Source organism: Camelus dromedarius, chromosome 32 (assembly GCF_036321535.1).
Source record: "Camelus dromedarius isolate mCamDro1 chromosome 32, mCamDro1.pat, whole genome shotgun sequence".
Lineage (NCBI taxonomy): Eukaryota > Metazoa > Chordata > Mammalia > Artiodactyla > Camelidae > Camelus > Camelus dromedarius.
Genome location: NC_087467.1, coordinates 15,976,354 through 15,997,912, shown reverse-complemented (window position 1 = coordinate 15,997,912; position 21,559 = coordinate 15,976,354). Strand labels below are relative to the sequence as shown.

At 36.1% G+C, this 21,559-nt stretch overlaps 1 protein-coding gene across 1 annotated transcript in view; it reads left to right on the top strand.

Moving 5' to 3' along the window:
* The window catches only part of GREB1L (GREB1 like retinoic acid receptor coactivator), a 213,073-nt gene that overhangs the window by 93,623 nt on the left and 97,891 nt on the right, over positions 1-21,559 (top strand). Inside the window, exon 2 of the mRNA XM_064481548.1 lies at positions 12,102-12,209. The gene's annotated coding sequence lies outside the window, so the exon portion shown is untranslated. The remainder of the gene's footprint in view (positions 1-12,101; positions 12,210-21,559) is intronic.

The window sequence follows — 21,559 nt, the reverse complement described above, 5'->3', positions numbered from 1 at the left end:
CCATTTGGTGAATTCCTACTTTATCCTTTAGAGACACCAAAATGTCACCTCTTCTCTGATATTTTCTTCATTTCTCCAGATAGAATTGCCACATTCTCTGTGCTTTTATAGAACTCTGTTCCTACTACTAGTGAACATTGACACATTTACAGATCTGTCTTCACCTTTAAATTGAGATCTCTTTGAGATTAGGGACTGTCTTTATCATCCTTTCGAGCACAGTTCACAGTACTTTCTAGGTGAATAAATGAAAATAATGAAATTGAAAAATAGAAATAGCTTTTGCTTTAATGAGTTTTGTTTCAGACATTAATTTTGGACAAAATTGAATAGACATACTGAGGTTAAGGGGAGAGCAGCAGCTCAGAAAAGACAAAGTCTGTTGACTTATGTCCTAAAGGCCAATGATTTAGATGTAAGAGTCACCAGCAAAGACAATAATAAATGACAGATTGGACCCATGTTTTTCAACTATGGAGTAAAGAAAGGCAGAGCATTTAAAGAAAGCGGAGGGAGGCTTGGGAGTGGGATGTGAAGGGAGAAAATCCATAAACATCTATACTAGGGGGGAAAGAAAGCACAACTGACACTTCTTCCTGGAGTCCTGTTCCCTTTACAGCAGCCTTTACATGAATTTAAAGTCCAGAATCTAGAAAAGGAATGTGTCATTTAGTGCCTCATTCTCAGGAGTTCCCTCCAACCCAGCTTCTCTGTGCTCTTGGCATTGTACTACTTGGTGTAGAAAAAGATGTTCCTACTCTTTCTTCTAGGATTATAAGCTACCAAATCAAAAATTTCATTCTACGCACCTGCTGTCTACTTCAAACCACCTTGTCCATTCCACTTCTCTTCTGTTTTTGCTCTGTCTGTGTGTGTGCAGGGTGTGTGTGTGTACAGGGTGTGTGTGTGTGTGTGTGTGTGTGTGTGTGTGTGTGTGTGCTTTGCCCGTTTGCAAGAGTAGGAGAGAGTGGGTGAGGTGGAAATATCTATTTTGTTCCCCTCACAAAATGATCGATAAACTGAAAGATCTTAAGAATTTCATTTTGAAATGGAAAAATAACATCTTTAGAGGTTCTGTTTATTTAGATATATAATTTTTCCTTTACCTCCTTCCGCCTCTATTCCACTGCTTTGCTTTCTTACTGCCTCTAGGAAATACAACACTGGCTAACGTAGATTATTTAATGTAAAGTGAGTTCTGTGTTTCCATGCAACTGCTTAACAGTTTAAAAATAGATGAATTTAATGATGTAAAAGTAAAACTATCTGCATGATAAAAGAGCAACAAATATCCTAAGCAAAGTCGAAAGGCAAAATGGCAAACTGGGAGGAAATGTTGCAACTCATTTAAACATAAAGGACAAAATTCCTTAATATATAAAGAGCTCCTACAAATCAGGAATAAAGCCAACAAACAAATAGAAAAATGGATAAAGACTGGACATTGCAGAGAAGAAAACTCAAGGACTTTTAAACACTTGAAAAGATACTCATTTTCATTCATAATAAGAGAAGTGCAAATTAAAACTACGATCTTATAGATATAATTTTTCATCTTTAAGATTGCCAAAGATCCAAAAATAGGTAGTATTCTACAGCATTGAAGGTGAGGGGAAACATAAGTTGCTCGTAGGAGTGTAAGCTGGTTCAACCCTTAGTTCTACCATCACTTAGTGCCTCATTATCAGGGATTCCCTCCAACCCAGCATTTCTGTGCTGTTGGCATTTTAATACTCGATACAGAGCTTAGGGACACTGAACTATAATTGAAAATGTTTCTAACGTGCGGAAGAAATGAAGACTGTTTTGTGTCTGCTAAGAACAAAACAAAACCAAACCAAGGCATTTTGGCAACATTTAACAAAATTAAAACTGCATATATCTTTTGTCCCAGCAATTTCACTTGTAGGAATTTTACTCAACAAGTGTTGGATTAGTGTGAGGTTGATTATTACAATAACTTTAGTAATAATAACAAAGATTGGAAACTAAACATCTATCATTAAGGGACTAATTTTTAAAAAATTATGGTATATGCATGCCAGGAAATTCTCTGAAGCTGCAAAAAAGAATGAGAAAGATCATTATGTGTTTATATAGAAAGCTTACCAAAATTTTTTTTAACTTAAAAAAGCAAGGTTTAAAATACGAATGTGTTTGATTTGTCTTTATTTATATGTGCATTTAAAAATCTAAAGTAACTTTTTAAAAAACCTAATAAAAATGGTTTCCTGTGAGAGGGGACTGTGGGACAAGGATTGAAGAGACACTTTTTTTTTTTTACTACATTCTGTTTTCCACTGCTAGATTTTTAATCAGGCAAATATACTTACTACTCAAAAAAAATTAGAAGGAATATTTTTAAATCCTGAAAAACAGAAATATTCTGTTTTAACCACCTACAGAGGCACAATTTTCATACTGATTCAATATAGGTAGCAGATTTTAATTCAAAAATATTTCAGATATAATTCTTAAGTGCCAGCTGTATGACAGAGCTGTGCTAGGTGATGTGGGATTACAATGGGAAAGATAAATGTGCAAAGTAAGAGAAAGATTAGGGCTGACTTTGAAAAGTTAAGTGAAGGAATGGGATTGACAACTTGAACAAAGGCACAGAGATGGATATGGGGTTCTTTGTGGGGAACAGCAATAAAGTCAAATTGATAGGAACAAGTATTTCATACTTCAGAATGATGGCAGAGAAATTTGAATAGGCACAAAAAGATAATTAGTGAAAGTTTTAGAAACTCACAAATCCATCCATAAATGGAATTCTACAAAGCTATAAGAAGTATATTTTTGACATAGAAATATATTCATAATATGAAATGGAAATTAGAAAATAATATGTTCCCATTTCTACAAGGAAAGTGCATAAGTGATCTTCTTATGAAAGGACTACTTCCTATGTCATCATGGAAAATGTTTTCAAAGCTCCATGTAAGCAAGCTATTATAAATAAATTTAGCAAGTTCACTGGCTTATGATAGTAAAAATGATATCTGAAGGGGTATTAACAGCAAGTTGTATTTATTTAGTCTTTGCTATGTCCACATTCACAAAACTGTATTCATCACTGTTTACCTGTAATAAGCCTATAATGTGAAAAGGTACTATTGTCAAATAAGTCAATATTTTGCAACTACCAAATGTTCAATGTCAATAAGGATAGTAATAATGATGATGATGGTAATAAAAGGATGTAGGGCTTAATTAAGTTCACAGTGTACATTTAAAATAACTACTTGTAGAAAATTTGAAAATAAAGATAAGCATAAAGAAAAAAGTACATCCCACAATCACATCACCCATTATTTATATTTTATACACATTTATATAAAATTTACATCACATAGCTTGCATTTATATCTGTAGCTCTTTACCTTAATACGTTCCTTATGTATTTTTTTCTTATAGAAATGGGAACATATTAGTTTCTATTTTCCATTTCATATTATGAATATATTTCTATGTCAAAAATATACTTCTTATAGCTTTATAGAATTCCATTTATGGATGAATTTGTGAAATTACATGAGACGATGTCCGAGGTACACAGTAGGTAGTGGGGGTTGCTGTGACTATGATGTGCTTAACTCTTTCCCCATGGTGAATACTAGGTTGTGCCCTGGGGCAGGGGTGTTAATGTGTTGCTTTATTATATACATAATAGACAGTAACTCTTTTCATTAGCTATAAAATTTTTTCTTTTCATTTGTTTTAGTTGTTAAATGTACATAAGTTTTATATTTTCACTAGTCAAACCTGTCAGTCTCATCCTTTGTGATTCCCAGGCTGAGAAAGCTAAATTCTCACCATGATACCATAATAAATGTTGGTGGATGATAAAGATCAGTGTGAAAAATATTTAGCTCTATTTCCTCTTAGTTTTTATATGGTTTGCTGTGGGTGGACAGGTATAGATATTTAAGTTTAAACTTTTTCCTCCCTGGAATTTAAGTGTCTAATCTAAGTTGATTATTAGCTGTTACCTTTTAAGTTGTTGATCATTATTTCAGTGTCATTAAATGAATAATTTCTCCTTCCCTTTATTGTTTTATGATACCTCAATTATCACATAATAATTCTTACAGATAATACAGTCTTTTTGGATTGTCACAAATGAGCCTCTCATTCTTGTGCCAACCCTAAGTTTTAAATTATTAAACTATTAACACAATATTTTTGAGTGCCTACTATGTAGGGGGCACCACAATAAGTGTTGTAATTTCAATAATAGGCAAAACTAGAAAAACGTAATTCCTACCTTCAATGTAGCTTAGAAGTTAGGAAGAAAGACAAGCATTCATTAACTCATCGTACAAACTATATAGCTCAAAAGTGAATTAAAAGTTAAGAAGGAGATGAATGAGTTTCTATGAGGGCTTTTAGCAAAGGGCTAACAAGATCCGGAAGCAGTGCTTGGGTTGGTTTCTAAAGGATGAGGAAATTTAACCAGGCAAAAGTGAAAAATAGGATGGGTAGAATTACAGGCAGAGGGAACATAAGTGTGTGAAGGTTGGTCAGTGTTGCTGGAGCACAGCGCTTAGGAAGAGAACAGTGCAAGATAAGGCTGAGAGATAGGCAGGGATATTTACAGTATTGATTTTTATCCTCGGAGCAATGGAACACTTTGAAGGTCTTTAGCAGAGTTGACATGATTCTATTTGCACTGTAATGCAGAGAAGTGATTGGAGGGTGCCAGAGAGGAGGCAAGGAGGACAAGTAGGGAAATTGGTCCTGGCTGTTGGCAGGAGGGCTCCGTTTCCATCCACAAGGGCCTCTCCACAGAGCTGCTTGGATGTCCTTACAACATGGTGGTTGCCTTCTCTTAGAGCAAGTGATCCAAGAAGTCAAGGCAGAAACTGCAATATCTTTCATGACCTTGGAAATCACATAGTGTCACTTGTTGCATATTTTATTGATCATGTAAGTCAGCCCTGATTCGATGTGGGAGGGGATTACACAGGAGGCAAGAATCATTGGGGCCATCTTGGAAGGTGGCTCCCACAGACGAAACCGAGTGGAACACCAACATTTCTTTGCTGGCTAGTGTATTACGTATGGGAGCGCAAAGGAAACTGAGAAGCAGTATAGGGAAGGAGGAAAGTCGGAAAGCTGTGAGATGAAATCCAGCAGAAGGAAAGGAAGTTTCAAGAAATCTACTGAGAGGGTATGTTAGATGAGAATGGAAAAAATGTGCACTGGATTTAGTGGCACGGATTTAATGGCCAAAAGCTGTTTCTTCTTAATATGATTTAACATTTTATTTTGACTCATCTCCCCTTACAACCTTTTTCAAAAAAGTTTTTTCGTATCTTTTTGATAATCTTTCTTATGAATTTATGGATGTTTCTATAATATTCCCCCCAAATTCTATTGTTATTTTGATTAGAATTGTGTGAAGTTTATTATTTTATTTGAGAAACAGTTTTACAACAATTACGCTTCTCTTTAAGAAACTTAGCATGTTTCTGTGTGTGTAAATTTTCACTTAAATCACCTCAATAAACTTTGCAGCTTAAAAAATGATGTTATCCCATGTCTGTCACTAAAGGGTTGCCTGGCCGTTGTTTTTGTTGTTGCTATTGTGAATGAGATCTTTTCCCTTCCCCCATTACACCATAGTGTCTTCAGTATGGAAATGTATTACTTTTATCCCTCATTTCATGGATAAGGAAACAGGCCCAGAGAAGACAGGTGAGTTGTCTGTGGTTACATGGTGAGAGGGTTGGGAACTGTAGATCTTGAACATCCAAATTTTATTGTGCTACATTAATAGGAAATCAAGTTGCTTACCCAGTCAAACCTGGTTAAAGTTAATACTTCCTTAAGTATCGCTTCCTTTGTATCAGATTTCAAAGTAGTAGCAGGCAGTTTGCAGCCCATCTTCCATTTTTAGCATTGTCATTTTGAAATATGGTGTCATGACTTGAAGAACTGCCGCTCATCTCCATTCAATTCTCCCAAGACCTGATTCCTACCAGACAGGAACTATTTCTTCTTTGAGGGCTAAATAGACCTAACAACCTATTGCACTGAATAAATATTTAATGAAGATTGAATATTTCCTCTATAGTGGATCAATTTCTCTTGTTGACTCTCTGAGGAAAGCTTTTTTTTTTTTTAATGTCATGTGGTAGGTTAAGAAATTTGTTTTCCTGAATATTGTTATTAGTGCCAAAGTTTGTTTCAGTGATATTAAAAATTTATGTCCCTTAGGTTTTCCCAGTTGTCTCTTTTACTTGGTTTATTTATGCAGTTGGCATCTTTGTGTTGTCTCAAATATAAATCTGAAATTCACTGACCTGGTAGCATGCAATAAAGTCATTTGCTGTGAGAGTTGTTTTTTAGAATTTGTGGTATTTGGAGCTCTGAAAGTGAAAAATATTTGCTAAAGAAGTGTAAGGAGAGTTGTGCACGTTTAATGGAAGAAATATAATCTTTATTTATAAATATCTCAAAAAACATAAATAATTATTTTAATTAACAAAAATTTGTATTTCTTGTATTTTTAACTGTCAGTCATATATTTAATTTTATTCCTTTAAACTTCTCTTAACCGATATTAGGTTTAAATGAAAATTATTTATATTTGCCTGTGGAGTCTCTAAGCTGATGAAATAGCTTGAATGTTTTCTTCTTGTAAACCTGGAATCACTATAGTGGAGTCATTTAGTCCAAGCTGTTAATGTGGCACTCAGGTGGAACTTACCAGGACCAATTAGAAAAAAAAAACTCCTCATTTAAATGAAAACAGAAAACAATAGGTAGGGAAAAGGGTACCTACATTTTACATCCTCTTTGTACACTGGGAAGCATATGGACATAATTTTGACATAGAGAACTCATGCCTAGTGATAAAATAGTCTCCGTTTTTAAGGAGTAACTTCACTGTTTCACATAACTTCTGGGACCTATAATTCAATTTAAGTAACTGTTGACATTGTTCGGTGTTTATTTTACTAGAGGAAAATTGTATGTGTGTGATGCCAGTTATAGTACATATTTGATAACAAGGGTAGGATAAATCAGTTGAGTCATAAGGGTCTGTTATCGGTTTTTCAGGTCTTTTTGACCCAGGAGTCTGTGACCTGTGAAGTCTCCACTTTTTTGAGTTTGTTAAGATATTTTACAATGCAAGGATTTTAATTTAGATAAACACCACAGGAGGAAGTTGGCTGATGTAGCCCCAAATGTAAAGGATATCAAGGTATAAATTGGAAAACGTTTAAGAAGTCCTGACAACAGTCAACACGTGTGAGAAGAGGGAGGCTCAAGTTAAGGAAGTTTCTTTCTTTTTCAACTTATTACAACAAAGAGAACCTGAAATTTAACCTGGTATTTTCAGTGCTCTGATTACTTCAGCAGCATTCCCCTTTGTGAAAGCATTGCCAAGAAAATGTACTCAAATCTTGAGTTACAAACTGTTCTTGCATCTGATTGGAAGGGGCATATGAGTGGTTTGTAAGGTATTGCAGATCCAGAGCTGCACAAATGAAGGTTGAGACTTGGGGGGAGGGTTCGAGTCAGGGAAGGGAAGCTTCCTAGACATTACAGCTCTGTCCAGAGGCCAAATGGGAGATAAATCACTGCTGGCCACCTCTCTTATTATTGAAATGGTTCAGCCCTGGGGTTTAACTGAAGGACTTACAGGGTTTTGAAGTGCAAATAGGATGGTGAAGGGTAAACCTTTTTAGGGTTTCATTTTGATGGATTTTTTTCCTGTGTAGATTTCTGGCACTGACTGTGATCTGGAAGAGGCCCTGAAAAAAGAAAAGTTTCGTTTTGTTTTTGATCAATCAGGCAATAAGAACTTTCCACAGGGGTGTACTTTTCCTGCATGCAGTATCGATCCTATTGTGTTTAAAAGTCTGTCTTCTAATTGGGTCTTTTCTTGAGTTTCTGCAACGGAACTGTCATTTCAATGTCACATCTCTCTCGATATTAATGCCAAAGTTTGTGAGTGTTGAACGATGTGGTGCTTTTGGATCAGGAGTTTTCGGGGGATTACTTAGGGTCAGTGTGTATTAAACAAAGTTGTCTAGTTAAAGATCAAGTCCATATTAGAACAAGTCCTTTATATATTGATAAGCAGTCTATAATTACTTAATCTTTTCCCCATTGAGTTATATAATTGTATATATTCATTTAATTATTTTGCATCCATTATGTTTTGCCAGTATTAAAATAAAAACCAGGAAATTCTGAGATTGTGAAATATTTGTACTTATTTGTATAGATACACTGAAGTGTTTGAGGAAATAAGGGAGACATAAAAATGTTTAAGAGAAAGACATGTTAATTTATCAAGTTGAAAATTTTTCTTTTATCCCACAAATAATTAAAATGTAGGAGATAAAATATCCTTTAAAACTTATGGTTTTTTAGCCACGTAGGACTGAGAGGTATCATTAGTGACTCCAAAGAAAACTCATTGTAACTTAAAGGGTTTTTTGGTGCAAAAATTTTAAAGAAAAAATAAAATATGTGTATTAAAAAAAGTCATTGTAAATGCTGACATTTCATCTTAGAAATAAGGTTGACAAAACTTTTCCTGAGCATTTGGTTCTTTATTTCAGATTTAAAAGATATTTGTATCATTTACCCTGTTTAAAAATGATAATGTCTTTTGCCGCAGGAGAGTTCTGTGTTGCTAGATATCTGTTATAAAAGCGGGTTGTTAATCTCCATAATTGACATTGATCACACAATGTTCTTATTTGTCCTCCAAATCAGTTTTTGTTTTTCTGTGCTTCTAAATTATCCCTTCACTGTATTTATCTAAATGTTCATTTAAAATTAAATTTAAATGTTAGAGTTAAAATTTGCCTATAGCTGCTTGAAGATTTTTTAAATAAGATGCTTTAAGAAGTAAAAACAACAACAAAAAACTAGATGGCATCCTGCACATACAGCCTCTATGTCATTAGTTTGTTGCTGGGAGAAGTTAATATGACCTTTCCTTTGTTAAAAAAAAAAAACAGAGAGAGAGAGCGAGCTATAGTCCTTCCCAGAATCCTCTTGTTAACCGTCTCTTTAACCCAAGTTGGAAGTTGTCTGATGAATGAACGGTGAGCTTTCTTCATGAACTACACATATTGTTGACACTGTGTCACACGTTGCTTTTTGATTTCTAATGTGTTTTTAATTTGCAAAGCACGCATATGTCTTTCACAGCAGTAGAACCAAGCCAGCATGTCTCAGTCCAGTTACTGCTTTATGCAAACAAGATGAGTCAGGCTTGAGGATGCTGTATCATAAGCCTTAGGTTTACTGAAACACACATGTGAATGAATTTCACTTTGAATATTGTTGAATGAAGGAAGAGACTTGAGAAAGCTTTTTTTCTCTCCAAGAACTTCTCTTGCCTCTTGGCCAGTGAATTGCCCCAATATAAAAGTGTTGAGGGGGGAAAAGTGAGCTGCAGAGTGAAAAGGCAATCCACAAATAATCACTCTTTTCTGCCTTTGATTGTGTCAGATTTTTGTGTGTGTGTGGCAATTGTTTTCTTTTTCGCTTAGAAGAGGTTTATGGTCCAATGTCTGTCAAGTCAGCCCCTGTCTTAAGGCTGCAGTTGTATTTCTCTCTGGAGTTCCTAGAGGTGATGTTATCTTTTGTTCACTCAGCAGTGTGGTGGTTCCTGAGAGCATCTGTCACTTTAGGCATTACAAGATGGATGGGTCTCCAGTGAACTGCTGGTTGAAGCAAATGGTGAAAATAAGAAAAGACAAGAAAAGACAAGGGGTTTCAGGGTCTGCAGAGAGGGCAGACAACAAGGAAATACTGTTAGAAATCAAGAGTAAGCTGAGCAATAGAGGAAGAGAGAGCAAAAGATGGATCATATGTCATTTTATAAACATCTTGGAAACCAGAGTCTTGGGGTGGCTACCGTGATCTGAAGGGGACGTCTGCATCATGGTAAACAGTTCTGTGCTTTGGATTTGCAAAATGTGCTTGGACATGATTTTAAAAAAAAAGGTGTGGCAAAGGTGTCGGGAAATTACAGTGATAGAGAATGTTTTATGTAAGAATTTTGTTGTTTGTAGACTTAGTCTTCTAAAATGTGGTAAAGATTTAGGAATTCTTTAATCTGTAAAATTTTTCCTTTATATATTTTTTTCTTCTTGCTTTCTTTCCTCTTTTCTTATTTTTTTTCCTTGTAAGCATTTAAACATCTGTAGATAAGAAAATGTTTGAAAAGTTTTAACCACATAACTGATATCCTTATTGTTTACTTCTTTGACAGTTTTGCAGGGAAATTCTGAAAATTCTATGCTCATGCCTTAGGGAGGCTGGGGGCAGATATTCAGTTATTTTAAGTAAACTTCCACTTAATTTAATAGGCTCTTTGATGAAAGAAATATCGATTTGTGAGAACAAGGTGAAGATTTTGTATTATACTTAGAAATTCATTTTGTTGGTAAGAGTCAAAATTTGTGAATCCCAGATGATACAAAAGTCCCTCCTGTGGAAGAGAAGGAACAGGAAGGAGGTTGACCGGGGAGTAAGAAAGGGGTAAGGCAGGGGCTGGTATGTAGTCGAAAAAAATGATTTTGTCAAACTTTTTGGCATTCGTCTATGAGAAAGACCATAGGTTGAAAGGCAAAGAAATCAAGATGATTAGAAGCTTTAAGCTATACAAATGGTGAAGTATCTTCCTTCTCTATGGGTGTAAATAATAGATGAAAGAGTAAGAGTGACAACAAAGGATCAGGTCGTTTAAGAGAATGTGTGCAGCCTGAATAGGGGTCCGTGGCCCGGGGCCAAAGGTCTTAGCTTTGAGTGTAATTAGAAGAAAATACAAAAATGTCATTACTAGCAGGTGAAGTGTGCAGCACGTGGCCAAAAATTAGCAATTTTAGACTCTGAAGCTATTGGAATTGGATTACTGACCTTTTTTTAAAATCATTAAGGTCCTTGTGGAGTCATACAGTTTCATTGGCAGTAATGCAGTTTGACCTTGCTGACCATATGGGGTAATGGTGGGTTTGGGTGTAGGGAGCAAGACTCCTGACTTACCAAAAGATGTCTATTTGTGAGTGGGTGAGTGCAAAATGCACGAGATTGAAAATCTGGGGCTTGTATTTTTAATTGTTCTTTTGCCTGAAGACATTCTTCTGACGGTAGGAGAGGTAAGATATTTTTATTTCACAATCTAAAATAGTTCTTTTCTCTCTTTCCCCTCTTTCAAGTTGGCATAAAATGAAAATAAAATGAAAACTTTTTAAAGAAAATATATGTTAATGTTACTTAAAATATTTTAGTGCCATAAATAGGCATTTTGAAATCAGTACATTCTTAGGAAAATCCTTTTATGTTCTTTATGGACACGGTAACAAAATAGAAACGCTTCTAAGTTATGTATAAAAATCAGCGACAAATAGTTTTTATTTCAGTTGATGCTTTATGACTGTATTTCCTATTTTTCCTGTGCAATTGTTCATATTGACCATAATCTACTTAGTGGGGAGAATAATATGACCATTGCAATTTTCAACCAATTATATATAATTATTTAGTTTAATTTCTCCGAGGGATACGCTACTCAAAAGTGTAGGAAATAGTAGCTCTTTTTATTCTTTCAGGCTTTCTTCCCTGGAAATTATTAAATCATTTGTTTCAAAAAGTAGAAAAATAATTTTAATCCTTATTAGTTATGTCTTAAGTTTTTGATAGTTCTTTGAGAAGATAAATTTTGGTCAAGCACTAGAGATTATAAAACTCAAACTCCTTAGGGTAAGAAATTACCTTCCCCTAATTTCATTCTTAAAAATGAAACTAGTCTCTGGGCTTTAAGCAAAAATGAAGACTTAACAGATTTATTCAACTTACACTTAGTGGGGGGAAATCTTAAGAACAGAAATTATTTTTGAGTATGCAGAATGAGATGTGATCACTTGAGGAGTACCCAAGAGGCAGGAATGTCTGTATTTGCCATTTATGACGTATATAAAGCTGTGTAAGACTTTGATAATCCATTTCTAATTGGAATTTTTGTAGAATTGTGAATATTTAAATTACTATATTGTAGAATATAATGCATTTGGAAATTAACTCATGTCTTTACATACATATTACTTTTTATGTTTTTGCAGGTACAAAAAAGCTTTAAACAAGTAAAATCTAGGCAACAGGCTCCCTGAAGTGTTGACAGCCCAGCTTAATCATGAACGCGATTCAAAAATGTTAATAAACAAACCAAGGTATTGTACAATTATAATATGCTCCCCTTCCAAATTTTTCAAGATCAAAATTTTTGGAATATATTTAGAATTTAAATAAAGCTGCTATCTTTGGCACTTAAACTGATGAAGCAGATATTTCTATGAGCTCCTCTCCTTCCATTTCCTCTCCTCCCAGCTCTCCTCTACCCTCCCCATCCTCCCCACCAAAAAAAAACCCCAAAAGACAAAACACTTTCTCAGCTTTAAGTTTTTTTTTCCTTACAACAGCCTGTGTTATATTTCCTACATATCTAAATTAAGACAATAAGAATTCAGTTCTTGATTCCTCTTTGTGGATTGTGGTTTTGTCTTTCAAGTTGTCTGAAAGAGAGACATCTAGGTTACTGGCCTCCGTAGAAAAACCGTATCTAGTGACCGCATGTATTTAAAGGTTTTAACCTATAACAGTACTCTGAGATGTATGTTTTAAAAGCTTTATGAAAATTTCATTTTTCTATTTCTGGAAGCCTTTTAATTTAGAAAGGAAAAAAGGTGACACTGTCCCCCTTTTCCCCTACTATGTCAAAGAAAATAAAAAGTTTGCTTAGAATTGAGAATTTAGGGATACTGTTTAGGTAACTCTTGTCTGTCAAGGCATAACCCAAGACTGGCTCCCTCCTTTTGGAAGTTACAACATGTTTAAATAGCCTCGCATTTCCAAGAGAGGCCAAAGATCTTTTCCTTTTTTATGACCCATCGTATCCTTTTGAGGCCAAAAAGAACAAGAGGGTCATTGCCACTTCAGCCCAGTCCCTATTTGTTCCTTCGTGGTGAACACGCAGCTCCTGAAACCTAGGATTGGCCTAACATTTGGGCCTGGAACATCTGGAAAACGGTCCGAGAGGCAGCAGAGGAGACAGAGAGAGGGAGAACTGTTGCGTTTTGTTACACCAGGTGCTAGGAGGAAGCAACATTCGCCTTTTTGATATGGGAGGCAAATTCTGCGGGCCCTGGAGTTAGGCTTCAACAATTGAAGAGGTCAAAGGACAGCTGAGTGGGGTCAGTGAGACACCATGGGGTGTATTTTGTTACTTAGTAAAAGGAGCAGCCTCCTAAAACCTTAAAGGATTCTCTTGAAAATCTGTGTTGTGAAAAGGTTTTATGAGTCTCATGGCAAAAACTCCTGATTTATCTCAGGAATGCTTGCTTTTGTCTAATGGAAGGATAATCCTTACCAAATGTTGGCAACGACTATAAGAGTCAATATAGGTCTGAAAGAACAGTTAGGGTTTGTAGCGTACTTTGCCTTCCAACCTGTTTATCATTTTAACCTTTGTCTCTCAGTGAAGAATTTTACACTATTGAAATATCACCTTTTTTTTTCCTTGGAGGAGAAAGTGGCAGAGATTAGCGTGGGGGAGAAGTAAGGAATGAGCCTACATTAATTTTAAAATTATTCTAAAAAGCTTTTTGGCTGACCCCAAAACTGGATATTATAAACCTTTAAAAACACCAAAACTTAACTCTGAAAAGTTCTTTAAATTTACGTTAACATGAAAAGGGAATAAATGGAAGTGTGCCATTTATTTTTGGATTACTGAAGTTTTTTTTTTTAATTTAGTTGTCGGTTCCCTTTCATAGAAGTGCGTATCAGTTGATGAATAACCTTAAACCGTGTCTTTTTCTCAGACTGTTTTTCGCACATTTTGTAGTGGTAAGAAGAAAATCAATGTCAGAGTCAAGAATAGAGAATAAGAAAAGCAAATAGGATAAAGAGTTTTCTCTTTGAAAGGCAATAGGGAAAGGGGGGAAATCTGCATGTGGTGAGAACTCTCTTTGCCACACAGCCCCTGACTTCAAGATACCACGTTTATGACCATGGATACTTTCGAAAGGTGTTGCCACCTGGCAGATAGGTAGTAAAAGGTAGAGGAATCCGGCAGTATTTTGATGTTCCAGTTTACACGCTATATAACATGTACACAGATACAGAGTGTGTGCAGTGCAGTATGTAAAGGGGAAAAGATAAAATGATAAGTAGTATAAAATACGCTTTGTTAAGCATTTTCTTGCTAATTTATGATTTTACAATAAATCTGAATTAGTTGTGTGATTTTTTTCAATCCTTTTAAATACTTACTCAGTTTAAAGCCACGTGTACATAAACGTAAGGCTTAGCGGATCAGTGTGCTCTGTATCTATTTTCTCAAGGTTAAAGTGCCTTTCAACAACTAATTTAGAAACCTAAGGGTAGTGACTGATAATTGCCTAGAGAAAACCCACAGCTGTTTAAGTAGCATTGAAATTGTGGCAAAACTGACAAATACAATTAGCAATGTTAATAAGAAGATGGAAAGACAGGGGCAGATGACAGAGTGGAAAGATGAAGGTAGCGGGAGTCAACACATCCATATAAGAGCAGAATGTTCACAGTTGCTCTGAATTTCCAGTGCTTTTGCTTGTAAGCTGAGTCCCTCGTTTACTTCTCTCTGAACTACCAGCAGAATGGATGTTTATAAATTAAATAATTCAGATCCGTGTGTTCAGTCCTTAACTCACATCTGATTTTGAGAGAAGAGAGCAGCAGCAGCTAAGGCAAACAGTCAGATTTTGCCGATTCCAAGGCACAGTTTTATTCGTGGTGCTTTTTAAAGGTCGATTTTAAACGTATTTCTCTTTGACTGTAATTACAGTGAGTAGGAATTTCTTTACCTGTCTTTGCACCCTTATAATTCTTATTAGTCAACCACATACATTACAAAGGACATCAAAGCCCTGTTTCTGGATTTAGTGACCCAGTATTACCAAAACAAAACAAAAAAATCTGCAGAAGTCTTTAATGTGTTCTTACTAATTATGTTTTATCTGGTTAATGTTCATAGCCTGCTTTCCAAACAACTTCTTGGAAAAATTAAATGATAGACAACTAAGAGAAATTAGGTGAATGTTATATGAAAAATGTTTAATCACCTGTGTTCTTTCCATTACACTTGGTAAAGCATCCAATGAAATTTGGGGAATTATTGTAGTAGCTTTTGAAATTCTATCCTGCATTTGGGAAATTGGTTTTTGCCTCTGGTGTTTTATGCAGATTTTAATGATTGTTTTGATAAATCCCCAGAAGTTTGTTCTTGGAAACCATAGAGACTCAATTCTCTGAGTGTGGCAGCCTTGATGGATGTGGTAAGCCACACTTTGGAAGCATTTCTGGTTATTTAATGTTTTCTGTTCTGGATTATTGACTCTTCTCCCTGTTGAAAAATTGGTCCCTGGTGACATGGTAGAGGTCACACGTTGCCTATTATTGTTTTGTTTCTTTGATCTAACACAGGGGTTGCCTCTGGTAATTATACTAGTTCCAGAGAGTCTTGACGAGATGTGTTTATTTTACAGAAGAATTTCTGGTATTTCAAGGAAGAAAGTAAAAATTTCCAGTAGTAACACATAACCTCTTGTCACAAAGGAAAAATAGCATTGTCCTTTATCTTTGAATTATGACTGTTTTTGTAAAATCATTATGAAATTAGTTGGCATGTTACAGTCATTATTTCTGTAGCAATTTAAGACATATTGCGTATCCAGAAGTATGTTGGTAAAAATGGTTCATTTTAGAATAAAGTTACTAGGGCTAGGTATTTATTTTAGTACTTGAAATACTTTTGACTTCAGAAACTGTCAAAAGAGTCACCCAGATTTAAAAGTACAGAACCATTAAAAGAGGTTGGAAATTTTGTCTTTTAATCTGCTTGCATTTTCTAAAGATTTGTAGCAAGGAGGGGAAATAAAAAAGAAAAAAGGAACACTTTTGTCTTGAATGCGTTAATTTTGTGCTTTTTTTGGAACGCGCTTGGAAAGAGATAATATCTCTTCAAACCCATTTAATGTATAATTGGATAAGACACAAAAAAGCCCAGTGTATTTTTTTTTCCACTCGGCTCCAGTTGTAAGCAAAATATTTTCCCCTAAACAATCACAATTTAATGGACGAGTCAGACAAATACTAGACCCAACTAATTATAATTAAGAGCAACAAATATCAATTAAAATGAATAAATAAAATGCAAAAAGTGTGCAAAAGAGAGAACCGTGAATATATGCTTGTTTTAAATTTTGAACTATAAACTCTTTGAGAACTTGCAGGAACCATGTTTGACTTCTCAGTCTCGGAGTCACATATTATCACTCTCATCAGTGAATATTTTTTAACAGAGAAAGGGCGTGTCAGCAGTAATGACTATAATAAGTAATTTTCTTATATGAAGTAAAAGAATATGATAGCTATACGGGACAATAATGATTTGTCTATATGATTGTAAAATTTCTTAATAAATGAATTGTATATACTACCAAATACCAGCTTTTGGAACTTTCACATTGGTGGTCATCTGTTTCTAGAACAATGAACCCAAATCTACTGCAGTGCCCAACACATACACGGAAGCACATCTTATTTTTCTTAGTGTCCTCAGTGTAGCACTAAGCTTAAAAAAAAACCCTACATACTACTTCCAGCATTTTCTGCACATTTGTTTTGCTCTATGTACTATTCTAAAAACATTGTATAAGTTTTATGTATTCTCACAAAAACCTATGATATTGATTGTGCTGCCCCATTTTACAGATGAGAGATGAAGAAACTTACCCAGTATCATTCAGGGTAATGGGTGCATGTGGGTCATGTGACTCCAGAACTTACGTGCTTAACCGCTTGAACAGTAGGATTTCTATAAATGCTGCCTGGCTGGGTGGATGATGATTAACCTCTGGAAAGTGGGTGACATCCATCTATCTATCTATCTATCTATCTAACTATACATCTATAGAGAAAAAGGTAACAAAAAACTGACAAGTTATAACAAGTTGTCTATAGCACTGTACCTGGCACACATAAATTGTGCCTTAAAAAAAAAATTCAAACCAAAACCAACTACATACACACACAAACAGAATGTGTCATCTTCACCTATTTTTTCTATTTCAGATAGCTTGGTTTAGTCTTGGGAAAAACACAACATGGACTTTTGAGTCTAAATTTTAACTTCAGCTCCTTCGCTTACAAGCTAGATGACCTTGGCACCTTGCAGAAACTGGATCGGTTGCTGTGCCCACCTGTCCCTCTTTCTGAATCTGCTTGTTGCCTTGTGCTTTCATTTAACCTGGCCCTCCATCCTAGAAATGGAAGCTAATTCTAGAGTTTTGGCAGAAATACATCCTAGGCAGCATGTGTGCTTCATATTGTCTCCAACGGGGAGGTACACGGTGTCTCGCTGCCTCACTTTCAGTGATGCTAAACTTGATCAGTGGTTTAGGAGGTAACGACCCGCTCCCTCCCCACCAACGTTTTATCTAATGGTTTCACTCATTCTCACTGCCTAGATGAATTTTGCATTAACGGTTTCAAAGTGGTAAGTTTAAAATTCTGTCCTTCTTTTTATATTTATTAATTGGAATTCTTCATTAAAAAAACAAAACAAAACAAAACAAAACAAAACAAAACAAAACAAAACAAAACAAAACCTCTCTCAATAACCAGGACTGTTTGGTTTCTTTGAAGGACAGGAAGAGCAGGATAAATGCTTCGCTCGCTCTGTTTCCCTTTAGCAGAGTTCAATCAGATGCTTTGTTTTCGGGTTTTTTTTTTTTTCCCCCGAGAAGAGTTCTCTTTTTCTCCTTGAATAGCAAAATTAATTTGTGAGTTTTTATATTTTGAATATGTTTCAGCCCATTGCATTTATTCTCTTTTATGTTCAGTTTCTCTAATCTTTGGCCCATGGGAACGCTTCATGTTGATTCCTATGTCTTTTGACATAACCCGTTAGCCTGTGACGGTTTCTTTGCTTTCTGGCACAAGATGTTCAAGTCTCATTATGTATGTAGTTGTCGCTCAGTATCCGCTGGGGTATTGGTTCCATGACCTGTCACACATGGATACCAAAATCTGTGGATGCTCAAGTACCTTATATAAAATGGCTAGTACAGTTTGCCCTCCATATCTGCCAGGTTGTGCATCCTCAGATTTAAACCATCTGAGGATTGATTTTGCGGTTGGATGCAGAAACCCGTGGATACGGAAGGCCAACTATACGTGACTTTTTTTTTTAAATCAGCGATTTCCTTGTTCTTACTAGTCACTAACTGTGATGAAACCTTTTTAAAAATACTTTAAAAAATGAATGTTTATCTTCTCCAAATAGTTGGTATTAAAAGTCAACTTTTATTTATAGCCCAAGTGCAGTACCTTGAAAATATTTATACTTGGTCAAAAGAAGAGCTTGTTGAGAGAGATGGTTGGGTCAGTACAAGTGTACATAACTTGGGGAAAATAGTTTGGAGTCTTGAGCTAGAAGATAGTAGTAGAAACATCAGCCCTTAATGGGACAGTCTCAGTGTAAGCACTGGAATGAATCTTATTTTTCCTGCGCTCCTAAAGTACCAGCACTGTGTATGTGTGGGGGGGGGGGGCGGGGGTTGACTTTGCAGATTCCAGTTGTTCTTACCATCTTTGTGAGTAATAAGTCTATTTTCAAGACTACTTGTTCAGGGATAGTCAGAGAGTTGGGATTAGCCCAGTTGCTCTATGATATTTTCCTTTTTGCTTATTGTGTTATAATGTTGTTCGTTACTTTAAAAATTAGAAGATGCCAGTAAGAAGAGAAAAGGAAGATCATTCAAAAACAATTCCACCATCAACAGATAAATATGACTGGTTTATTGTAGGTACTTTCTGGCTTTTTTTCCTGCTTGCATTGATATTTTCTTTACAAGGATAAACAACGTACTTATAAAATTTCTAGTCAATCTGTATCATTTTACCAACATTGTAATCTTTTGCTTGTGACTTCTGCCTACCTAAATGAAGTGTCCTGCCATGGATGAGAAGGGAAATTGCAATTAAATTGTGTTCACTTTTTAACAGCAGCAGCCTGGGCAATAAATGAAATCTAGCATTTCTTTTTACACTGCTGTGAGAAGGAAGGTAACACTCGCAGTTTCATTTCTTTTTATCATTTGACCTTTAGAAAACCTTTTCTTGTCTTTACTAAGAAAATTTAAACTTCTTTTAGAAAAGGGAAAGATTGGAGAAAAACAGGAAGAGTTATGTAAACATTCCTAACATTTTAGGAGGTTGATAAGAATGTTTTTGATTTCTAGATTTGCCATGTAATGAATTAAGGAAATGTGACTGCGTCTTCTAAAGTGGAAAGCAATGGGAAGAAAAAGAGTGTCGGCAAGAGAATTCCCCAAAGCAGGGACAATGATGCTAACTGCTCTCCTGCTTTGGAGTGGGGCAGGCCGTGCTTCCTCTCCTGTGTGTGTGCACAGCCAGCCTCCATACGCAGGGGTTCTGCATCCATGGATTCAATAATCCCGCTCATTGGGAGGGCCGGCTGGATTAGCCTTTTTATGTAAGGGACTCGAGCATCCGCGGATTTTGTTATCCACCGGAGTCCTGGAACCAATCCCCCAAAGTTACCCAGGGGTAATTTACTTCTTCTTTGTGAAGGAGTTTATACTTGGTTCATCTTTGCCTTTCATCTAACACTGACAGTGAGGTTTGGGGTTTTTTTTAATTGAGGGGAAAGGTGGTGGTTTTATTTTGTTTCAGTTTTTCAAATTGTCGCTTGGCTTTATGCATATTGGCCCCATATCCTGTATTAAAACGCCCTTTTCGGCCTTGTCTTGCAGCCATGATAAATGTAGACAAGGACAAATCAGCAAACAAAAAAACAAATCTTCTTCCTTGATTTACTTACTTACTTATTTGTTTGTTTGTTTTTTATTGTTTGTTGTTTGTTTGTTTGGGGGCCTGGCTTGCCTTGGCAATTTAGTAATACTTCACAGAGTCTCCATTTATCCAATTAGGTCATCACTGTAGGTGTTTTAAGAACCGGATGGCATCCGTGATTAGATAGCCTAAGACAGCTGGTGTTGTAGACAAAGTGATTAGCTTGCACCCCTGTCTTGGCCATTGGGCAAGTATGACCTTGGGCAAGTTCCTTAACTTCTCCAGGCCTCGGTTCTCCTAAAAGTGAGAGCAGTAATAGTAAGTTTCCCATGTTGCTGTTTTTATAATGGTTCAAAGAAGAATGCTTTCTTTCACACTTCTTGACAATGACAACAACTGTTGCTGCCACCATCGCCACTGAGACCACTACCAGTCGTAGTAATAAGGACCACAGCAGTTATATCAACCGCCTGCTAGATGCCTGCCGTCGTGACAGGTGCTTCATGCATAGCTGAACATTTGAAAAATCGGAGTATTGTACATATTCAGAAATCTGATCTCGTGCTTTAATTGTAGAAAGTCTTTGGGGAGTTAAGTTACAGGAAAATTTTCTCCTTGTCCCCTGTGTACTTAATAACTACTGTAAAAGTCATTCCTGCATTAATAATACAGTAATTATTAACCATGTAGCCACTGACAAAAAGGGAGTGAAAACACTCCCTCAAGGTGTATTGCTTCTCCTTTCCACCTCCAACAGGAGAAGAGTTGAGGAAAGGCATGGAGGGGTCCGCAGGCACCTGTTTGCCAAGCTACCCTTTCCCTTACTGCTGCAGCCCTGATTCCTAAAGCCACTAGTGATGGAAGCTGCCTGCTCTACTCTGCCCTTCTTCTTTTGCCTTTCTTTCTGTAGAGAAGGGGCAAGGCTAGAGCAGAAAGGCACCAAACCACAATGTCGCGGTGGTTTGTATTGGATCCCACTTGCATTCTGAGCAATTAATTAGTGGTGCAGAAAGAGCTCATACTGTGCGCCATCCTTTTCTTAGAGATTTCCTCAGTAGCCCAGGGGTGACTGTTAGCATCTCAGAAGTCTGTAGTGCTATAACAAAACATTTAATATAGTTTTCCCTTGTGTAGTTTCACAGTAATGAAAGAAAGCATGGAAAAAGCAATATAATGCAACCTCACAAACTTAATGTCAGCCAGATACATAAAATATGTATGTATGTATGGAAACCACAAGTCTGCTTCCTTGTTGTATTTCATTTAACAACTGATTCTAAAAAGTACTTCTCCATTTTCAGACCTGCAGTTAGATTTATTCACATTGATTTCAGTGGGATGTTATGCCATCTTGGGCACTGGGGGCTCTTTGAGATTCAGAGAAAAGGAAGGCTGGTAGTCTAGGTGGATAAGGCCAACAATGTCAGTGACTCTAAATATTACAGCATGTGACATTAAGAATACATTGCACTAAAAAGGCTTCTTCCTTTGAACTCTGCCCTTCTTTGGGTAGCATCTAACTGTCAAGGGAAGAACTTCACACTCAGCACTAAAGAAGTCTGGGGTCAGTTTTGAAATTCTTCACATTATCATTATCTTTAAAAATGCCTGGTTATGTTTTCATCTGGAATAGCCAGCCACTTCTTTTTACTCTCCCAAGGCT